Source organism: Mustela putorius, unplaced genomic scaffold, assembly GCF_011764305.1.
Source record: "Mustela putorius furo isolate JIRA1106 unplaced genomic scaffold, ASM1176430v1.1 tig00000508_pilon_pilon_pilon, whole genome shotgun sequence".
NCBI classification, from domain to species: Eukaryota; Metazoa; Chordata; class Mammalia; order Carnivora; family Mustelidae; genus Mustela; species Mustela putorius.
The window spans coordinates 10,903,905-10,913,446 of record NW_025421402.1 but is presented as its reverse complement, the minus strand read 5'-3'; the positions used below and the strand labels follow the sequence as shown (position 1 = coordinate 10,913,446).

The 9,542-nt window shown below is 38.4% G+C and overlaps 1 pseudogene; it reads right to left on the bottom strand.

The window, feature by feature from the left end:
- Positions 1-8,998: 8,998 nt before the first annotated feature.
- Positions 8,999-9,161, bottom strand: LOC123392356 (annotated as a pseudogene).
- Between the last annotated feature and the right edge of the window lie 381 nt (positions 9,162-9,542).

The following is a 9,542-nucleotide window of genomic DNA, read 5'->3' as shown; positions in this document are numbered from 1 at the left end:
ATCACAGGAGTAAGTTTTGGTAACCCAATATACAGCATGGTGACTATAATTAGTACTATATTATATATTTGAAATCTGCTAAGAGTAGATCTTAAGTGTTCTCACCACATACACAAAAATAGAACAATATGAGGTGATATGTTAATGAATGATTATCATAATTTCACAATCTCTATTCAGACTGTCTCCAAGGATGAGTACTGGAGTAAAAGTAATGTACAAAGAGAGGAGACAAATACAAGGAATCATGAGAAACAGGAAGCTTCTAACATCTCCAGCTACTGCAAACATTTGACACAGCCCAATTTCTACAGCTCAAATTAACATAAAACCTCACACTAAAGGTATTATTTACCTCAGCCTCCACTACCCAATAAAATATTCTTGGTTTTCTTTAAAAAATTACAAAAAAAAAAAATGTGTTCTAAGCAGGCAAAACAAGTATAAGACCTAGATTTGCAAATGACATGATTTTGTTATTATCAGATATAAAATTAAAAATAACTACAATTAGTTCTTCTCCCCAGGAGTTTTTAATTCTCAGAGCTGTTTGTGTTGAGCCGCTAGGAACTCAGCTACTACACTTCGGGTTTTCCTACCCTAGTTCTCCTTCAGTGGTGATTTCTGCTAGAGTCTCTACTGTGGTTGGATCTACGGCTTGCTTATTACTTCTTGGTTTACGTTTTGAATTTGCCAGAGAACAAACTGAAGCAACCTCCCTAAGAAAGGAGTGTAAAAGAGGTTGGATCCACTGTTTGCTTGTTACTTCTTGGTTTACCTTTTCATTTTGCCAGAGCACAGCTTGAAGCAACCTCCCAAAGAAAAGAATGTAAAAGAATATTCCAGGGTACACATTGCCTGGATCATAGTTGATATATTCAGCTATACATCTCCTCAACCACCTCTCACCAAAATGACTAGAAGGAGGAACACCCAACAGAGGAAAAAATCAGACTGTGCCCTCTCCATCAGAACTATTGGATATAGACATCAACAGTATATCAGAAAGGGAATTCAGGGTAATAGTTATCCAGGCAATGGCTAGGTTGGAGAAAACCATTAGTGACAACATATAATCTCTAAGGGCAGAAGAGAGAGCCACCAGGGCAGAAGTTAAAATGCTATCAATGAGATCTAATCTAATCTAAATACTCTAACAGCTAGAGTAACCGAAGCATAAGACAGAATTAGTGATCTAGAAGACAAAATGATAAAGAAAAAGGATCAGAAGGAGGCATGGAACAAATAGCTCAGAAGCCATGAAAACAAAATTATGGAAATAAATGACACTATGAAATGTTCCAACATCAGAATTATTGGGATTCCTGAGGGGGTGGGAAAAGACAGAAGAGTAGAAGATATAGTTGAAAAAATTTTGGATGAAAATTTTCCCAGTCTGCAAAATGTAACAAGTGTTCATGTCCTAAGGCAGAAAAATAACCACCACAACAACAAAACCCAAGGTCAATGAATCTAGAAAGACCTCGAGGCACTTGATTGTGAACCTGATGAATCGTAAGTTTAGACAAGAGCTTCTGAGGGCAGCTAGAGAGAAGAGTTTCCTTATTTACAGACGAAAGTCCATCAGAATAACATGAGACTTGTCCACAGTAACCTGGCAAACCAAAAAGGGCTGACAAGACATATTCAGGGAACTAACTGAGAAGAGCATACAGCCAAGAATACCTTATCCAGCAAGGCTGACATTCAAAATGGATGGAGAAATAAAAAGTTTCCAAGACTGCCAAGACTTAAAAGAGTATGTGACCACAAAGCCGTAACTACAAGAAATATTAAGGGGGGGGTGGTCTATAAAAGAAGAAAGAACTCAAGGTGACATAGAACAGAAATCTACAAAGACAAACTATAGAAACATGGACTTCACAGACAACATGATGTCAATAAAAACTTATCTTTCAACAATCACCCTCAACATGAATGGCCTAAATGCTCCCATAAAATAGCATAGGGTTGCAGACTGGATAAAACAACAGGACCCATCCATATGCTGTCTATAAGAGACCCATTTGGAACTTAAAGATACATCCAGACTGACAGTGAAGGGAAAGAGAAGCATGCTAACGGGTCTCAAAAGAAAGCTGGGGTAGTGATTCTCAGATCAGATAAATTAGATTTTAAACTGAAGACTGCGGTCAGAGATAAACTAAAGACTGTAGTTAAGACACTACATCATTCATAAAGGGTCAATCCACCAAGAAGATCTAACAATTGTAAACATTTTTGTCCCCAATATGGGAGCACCCGACTACATAAGCCAACTGCTAATCAAGATAAAGAGTAATATTGATATGAATTCATTAATAGTAGGGGACTTTAACATGCCATTCTCAGTAACAGATCATCCAAGCAGAAAATCAATAAAGAAACAAGAGCTTTTAAAGACATATTGGACCAGATGGATGGACCTCATAGATATATACAGAACAGTCCACCTTAAAACAACAGAATACTCATTCTTCTCAAAGGCGTCTGGAATGTTCTCCAGAAAAGACCACATACTGGGTCACAAATCAGGGCTCAACCAATATCAAAAGATTGAGATTATTCCCTGCATATTCTCAGACCACAGTGCTTTGAAACTGGAACTCAACAACAAGAAAAAGTTTGGAAGGAATTCCAACACTTTGAAGCTAAAGACCACCCTGCTTAAGAATGTTTGGATCAACCAGGAAGTCAAAGAAGAACTTAAACAATTCATGGAAACCAATGAGAATGAAGGCACATCAGTCCAAAACCTTTGGGATATGGCAAAGGCAGTCCTAAGGGAGAAATACATAGCCATCCAAGCCTCACTCAAAAAAAACTTAGAAATCCAAAATACACCAGCTCTCTTTACACCTTAAAGAACTGGAAAATCAACAACAAATTAAGCCAACCCCATGCAAAAGAAGGGAAATAATCAAGATAATAATCAAGAGCAGAGATCAATAAGATAGAAACTAAAGATACAGTAGAACATATCAATAAAACTAGAAGCTGGTTTTTTGAAAGAATCAATAAGATTGATAAACCACTGGCCAAATGAATCCAAAAGAAAAGAGAGAGGACCCAAATTAATAAAATTATGAAAGAAAGGGGAGAGATCATATCTAACACCAAGAAAATATAGAAACAATCATCAGAAATTATTATCAACAGTTATATGCCAATAACTTAAGCAAACTAGAAGAAATGGGTGCATTCCTGGAAACGTATGATCTTCCAAAACTCAATCAAGAAGAAACTGACAACCTGAATGGGCCAATATGTAGTAACGAGATTGAAGCAGTGATCAAAACCCTCCCAAAAAAGAAAAGCCCAGGATCTGACAGATTCCCTGGAGAATTCTACCAAACATTCAAAGAAAGAATAATACCTATTCTCCTGAGCTGTTTCAAAAAATAGAAACAGAAAGAAAACTTCCAGACTCTTTCTATGATCCCCAAACCAGGCAAAGAACCCATGAAAAAGGAGCATTTCAGACCATCCTTGATGATTATGGATGCCAAGATTCTCAAAAAGATCCTAGCTAATAGGATTCAACAGTATATTAAAGAGATTATCCACCATGACCAGGTGGGATTTATCCCTGGAATGCAAGGGTGGTTCAACATTTGCAAATCAATCAGTGTGATAGAACAAATCAAAAATAGAAGAGAGAAGAACCACATGGTCCTCTCAATTGATACAGAAAAAGCATTTGACAAGATAAAGCATCTGTTCCTGATTAAAATGATTCAAATTATAGGGATAGAGGGAACATTATTTATCATCATAAAATCTATCTATAAAAAAACCCACAGCAAATATCATCCTCAATGGGGAAAAGCTGACAGCCTTCCTTTTGAGATGAGGAACACAAGAAGGATGTCCATGCTCGCTACTATTGCTCAACATAGTACTAGAAGTCCTAGCAACAGCAATCAGACAACAAAAAGAAATAAAAGGTATTTAAACTGGCAAAGAAGTCTAACTCTCTCTCTCTGCAGAGGAAATGATATTTTGAATGGAAAACCCAAATACTCCATCCCCAAAATACTAGAACTCAAACATCAACTCAGTAACGTGGCAGGATACAAAATCAATGCACAGAAATCATTTGCTTTCTTTACACTAACAATGAAAATATAGAAAGGGAAATGAGCAAATTGATTCCACTTACTATAGCACCAAGAACAGTAAAATACCTGGGAATAAACCTAACCAAAGGAGTAAAGGATCTGTACTCAAGGAACTACAGAAAACAAATGAACGAAATTGAAGAAGATACAAAAAGATGGAAAAGCATTCTATGCTCATGGATCAGAAGAATAAACATTGTTAAAATGTCTATACTGCTCAGAGCAATCTATACTTTCAATGCCATCCTGATCAAAATTCCACCGGCATTTTTCAAAGTGCTGGAACAAACAGTCCTAAAATTTGTATGGAACCAGAAAAGACCCCCAAATTGCCAAGGAAATGTTGAAAAACAACAACAACAACAAAGCTGGGAGCATCCCATCGCCCGATTTCAAGCTATATAACAAATCTGTGATCACTAAGACACCATGGTACTGGCATAAAAACAGACACATAGATCAGTGGAACACAACAGAGAGCCCAGATATGGATCCTCAACTCTATGGTCAACTAATCTTTGACAAAGCATGAAAAAATATCCAGTGGAAAAAAGACAGTCTCTTCAATACATGGTGCTGGGAAAATTGGACAGCTATGCATAGAACAATGAAACTCGACCATACTCTTACACTATACACAAAGATAAACTCAAAATGAATGAAAGACCTCAGTGTGAAGCAGGAGTCTATCAAAATTCTAGAGGAGAACATAGGCAGTAACTTCTTCGACATGGGCCACAGCGATTTCTTTCAAGACATGTCTCCAAGGCAAAGGAAACAAAAACAAAAATGAACTTTTGGGACTTCATCAAGATAAAATCTTCCGCACAGCAAAGCAGTCAACAAAACAAAGAGGCAACCCACAGAATGGGAGAAGATATTCACAAATGACACCACAGAAAAGGACAGATATCCAAGATCTATAAAGAACTCCTCAAACTCAACACCCAAAAACAGATAATCACATCAAAAAATGGAGAAGACATGAACATATATTTCTCCAAAGGAAATATACAAATGGCTAACAGACACATGAAAAAATGTTCATCATTAGCCATTGGGGAGATTCAAATCAAAACCACATTGAGATACCACCTTAAATCAGTTCAAATAGCCAAAACAGGACGGGAAAAAACAAGTGTTGGAGAGGATGTGGAGAAAGGAGAACCCTCTTACACAGTTGGTGGGAATGCAAGTTGGTGCAGTCACTTTGGAAAACAGTGTGGACTGAAGGAGACAAGATGGCAGGGAAGTAGGAGGAGGTGCTGTTTCAACCTGTACCCTAAAATGAGCTGATTACCTACCAAAGAACTCTGATCACCCATGAAATCAGCCTGAGATCAGAATTATATACGTCTGGATCTCTACGGGGGCAGAAGACACCAGTGGGCAGGTAAAGTGGAGTGGGAACGTCGGACTGATATGGGAACATAAACAAAAGGGGGAAGGAGCCACCAGAGGCAACAAATTGGAAAGTACTTCCCCAATACAAGAGTGCCCTGCTTCTGGGGACCAGCATTAACTTGAAGTCTGGTTGAAAGCACTCAAAAAGAGCAAAGGATTACGGGGGGAAATTGTGAGAATCAGGGCAGTTAGGGACAGGGGCTTAAGACCCCAGATTCAGGACAGCCTCCCCTGGCCCTAAGCCAGAGAGAGTGTGGCGGAGAAACCAGGTCTTGGTCCCTGAGACGCCAGCGCACCCGAGAACACGTGGGGTCCGGCTCCCGTGAGGGGCTGGGAGCCTCACCAAACGGCAGAATGCTGCGCCATGCAATCAGAGCCTGAGACACACGCGCCCCACACCCTTCCCCTGAGAGAGGTACATTAAGGCATCAGCCCGGCGCTCTCAGACCCGGAAAGACCAGGCACTCCCAGCCCGGGCCAGCGGGAAAATTTCAGTGTGCAATTGCTGCTTGGAACCTCTCTGGCAGTCTGGAGCTGCCCAGAGAGCCACCGCTGCCGTGGTTTTGGGTACAAACAGGAGATCCTGCGTCCCCAGGGACCGTGACTTGGAACCTGCTCTGCCAGTGGCCAAGGGGGACCTTCTGTTCTCTGGAGACCCAGAGGGGAACAGACTGAGGCTTCTCTCTGAGAGGGAGGTCGGGGTGCAGTTTGCTTTCCTCTAAACCTCCCAAAGCCATCAAAAGTTGACAAGGGGAGAGAAGACAAATGAACAAACATAAAAACCTCCAGAGAACAAAAGCCTGAAAAACCAGTTTCCTCAGAGCCCACCCCCTTGAGGGGGGCAGGAGGACTTAACTCAGGGAACATCATTGACTGAAAACCCACGTGGCAGGCCCCTCTCCCAGAAAACCAACCAGGAAAAAAAAAAAAAATGACAAGAAAACAACCATCACTACTTCATAGATAGAACTTTTATTTTTTAACCTATTTACCATCACAGTGAGATGTCCGGTACATCAAATTCCATAATAACCTTCTAACCTGAACTTTTTGATACACCCACCCATGTTTTTCTTTTGCTTTTCTATTTTTTTAATTTTTTTAAAAATTTTAGTTTAGTCTACTTTATTCTTTTTTTATTTTTATTTTCTAATATTCATATAGAGTTAAACTTCAAGGTAATCCGTTTTCCCCAATCAATGCTACCCCTATAGATAAACCAGTTTTTAATCCCCTTTTATCTTAGGAAAGTTGAGTCCTTTAACAAAGACATCAAAATACATCCAGGAAGAATCAAAATAACCATCCTCACCTACACTGAGAATTTATAACCACTCTCCCATCTTTTTCTTCCGCCAGTGTTTCTGTGTCTTTGTGTTTGTCCTGATAGTATATAAATCTTTTTTTTTTTTAAGATTTTATTTATTTGACAGAGAGAGATCACAAGTAGGCAGAGAGGCAAGCAGAGAGAGAGAGAGAGAGAGAAGGAAGCAGGCCCCCTGCCTAGCAGAGAGCCGGATGTGGGACTCGATCACAGGACCCTGAGATCATGACCTGAACCGAAGGCAGAGGCTTAACCCACTGAGCAACCCAGGCAGCCCCATGATAGTATATAAATCTTATACTTGGGGTTCTTTTTGACAAGATTCTTCTTTTTTTTTTGCTTATATATATATATTTATTTTCCTCTTGTCATATACTTTTATCAGTCTTTTTCTTTGTCTGTTTTTGTTTGTACACTTCATAAACCTTACCTTGGGCCCATATGGGCTGAGCCTTCTATCTTTCCTTTATTTCCTGTCTCTCTCTCTCTCTCTTTTTCTTCTTTTTCTTTTCTTTTTTCTCTCATTTGGGTGGGGAATCCTGGTTGCTCAGAAGCATTCCAGGGTGCACCTTGACTGCACCACGGTCAATACATCCAGCTACATCCGTTCAGTCATTTCTCACCAAAATGACTAGAAGGAATGCCCAACAGAATTTAAAAATGGGCCTTCTACAACAGAGCTAATGGGAAACAGTGTGGAGATTCCTTAAGAAATTAAAAGTAGAGGTCCCCTATGACCTTGCAATTACACTACTGGGTATTTACCTCAAAGATACAGATGTAGTGAAAAGAATGGCCATCTGTACCCCAATGTTCATAGCAGCAATGGCCACAGTCACCAAACTGTGGAAAGAGCCAAGATGCCCTTCAACGGATGAACAGATAAAGAAGATACAGCCCATATATATGGAATATTATGCCTCCATCAGAAAGGATGAATGCTGAACTTTTGTATCAACATGGATGGACTGGAGGAGATTATGCTAAGTGAAATAACTCAAACAGAGAGTCAATTATCATATGGTTTCATTTACTTCTGGAGCATAAGGTATAACACAGAGGACACTGGGAGTTGGAGAGGAGAAGTGAGTGGGCAAAATCGGAGAGGAAGAAGAACCATGAGAGACTGTGGACTCTGAGAAACAAACAGGGTTTTGGAGGGAAGAAGAGTCAGGGGATGGGCAATCCTGGTGGTGGGTATTAAGGAGGGCATGTATTGCATGGAGCACTAAGTGTGGTACATAAACAATGAATCTTGGAGCACTAAAAAAAAATAAAAACAAAAATAACTATCATTAATATTTTAAAGTGCCTAATAGAAAAATTATCTTCAAGACAGTAGGTTAACATAAGTAGAGAGATGGAAATCCTAAGAAAGAATTAATAGGAAATGCTAGAAATAAATAGTGGAATAGTAACACATGACGTTGATGCCAATGCAAACTGGAAACAGCTGAGGAAAGACCACTGATGTTGAAGATAAGTTTACCGAAACTTCCTAAAATGAAGCATAGAGAGAAAAATGAGAAAAAAAGAAAAAAGAAAAGAAAGAATGAGAGAACATCTAAGAACTATGTGGCAATTTCAAAAGATAAACGTAATTGGAACACCAGAAGAATAAAGAGAATGAAGCAGAAGTATTTGAAACACAAGAGCTGAGCAAGCTCTTTCCAGCATTAGTGACAGACAAAAACTAAAGATCCTGAAAGAATATCAAGCAGGATAAAAAAGATCCCACATCAAAAAACAAAAACAAAAACAAAAACAAAAAAAAACAAAACAAAAAACAACAACAACAAAAGGCACCTACATTCAGGCATGTTATAGTTAAACTACAGAAAACCAAAGACAAAAGCAAAAAGGAAATCTTGCAAAAGGAACGGAGCTGCCAAAAACAACTTACCTATAGAGGAACAAGGTTAAGAATGAAATCGGACTTTTCTCAGAAGTCCGAAAAACCAAAGGTACAATAAAATATATAGCGTGTTGGGGGAAAAAAATCAACCTAGAATTCCATATCCAGTGAAGTTATCAAGGAAAGTGAAGTAGATACAAAGAAGAGAATACAGAAAAAAGAATAATAAAACTAATGCAACTAATAGAACATAATTAAAAATACAGTAGATATCAATCCAATTATAACAAATATATTAAGTGTAAATTTTTTAGAGTTTCTAATTAAAGACAGATTATCAGAGTGAAATAAAAGAAGGACCCAACTATATACTATCAACAAGAAACCCATTTTCAATTAGCAATAATCGCGCCTCGGATAAACCTCATTGGCTACGATACTGCCACTGCGCAAAGCTAACAAGAAGCCCATTTTAAATATACTCTGAAGTGATAAAATCAAAACACATGCTATCATAACACACACACACATACCCAGAAAGCTGGCGTAACTAATTTCATAAAAAAGAGGCTTCAGAACAAGAAAAATTACCAGGAACAAAGAGGAGCACTACATAATAGAGAAGAAAATTCTCCAACACATAATATTAAGAATATCTTAAATTAAAAATACAAATACAATATCTTCAGGACACAGTGAAAATAGTAGTTACAGGAAAACTTACAGTACTAAATACCTGTTAGAATAATTGTGTAAGAATGAAGAATCACAGACCTATACCACTGAAACAAGTACATTATATGTTAATTTAAAAAAACTCTTCTTAGAACAAAAGACA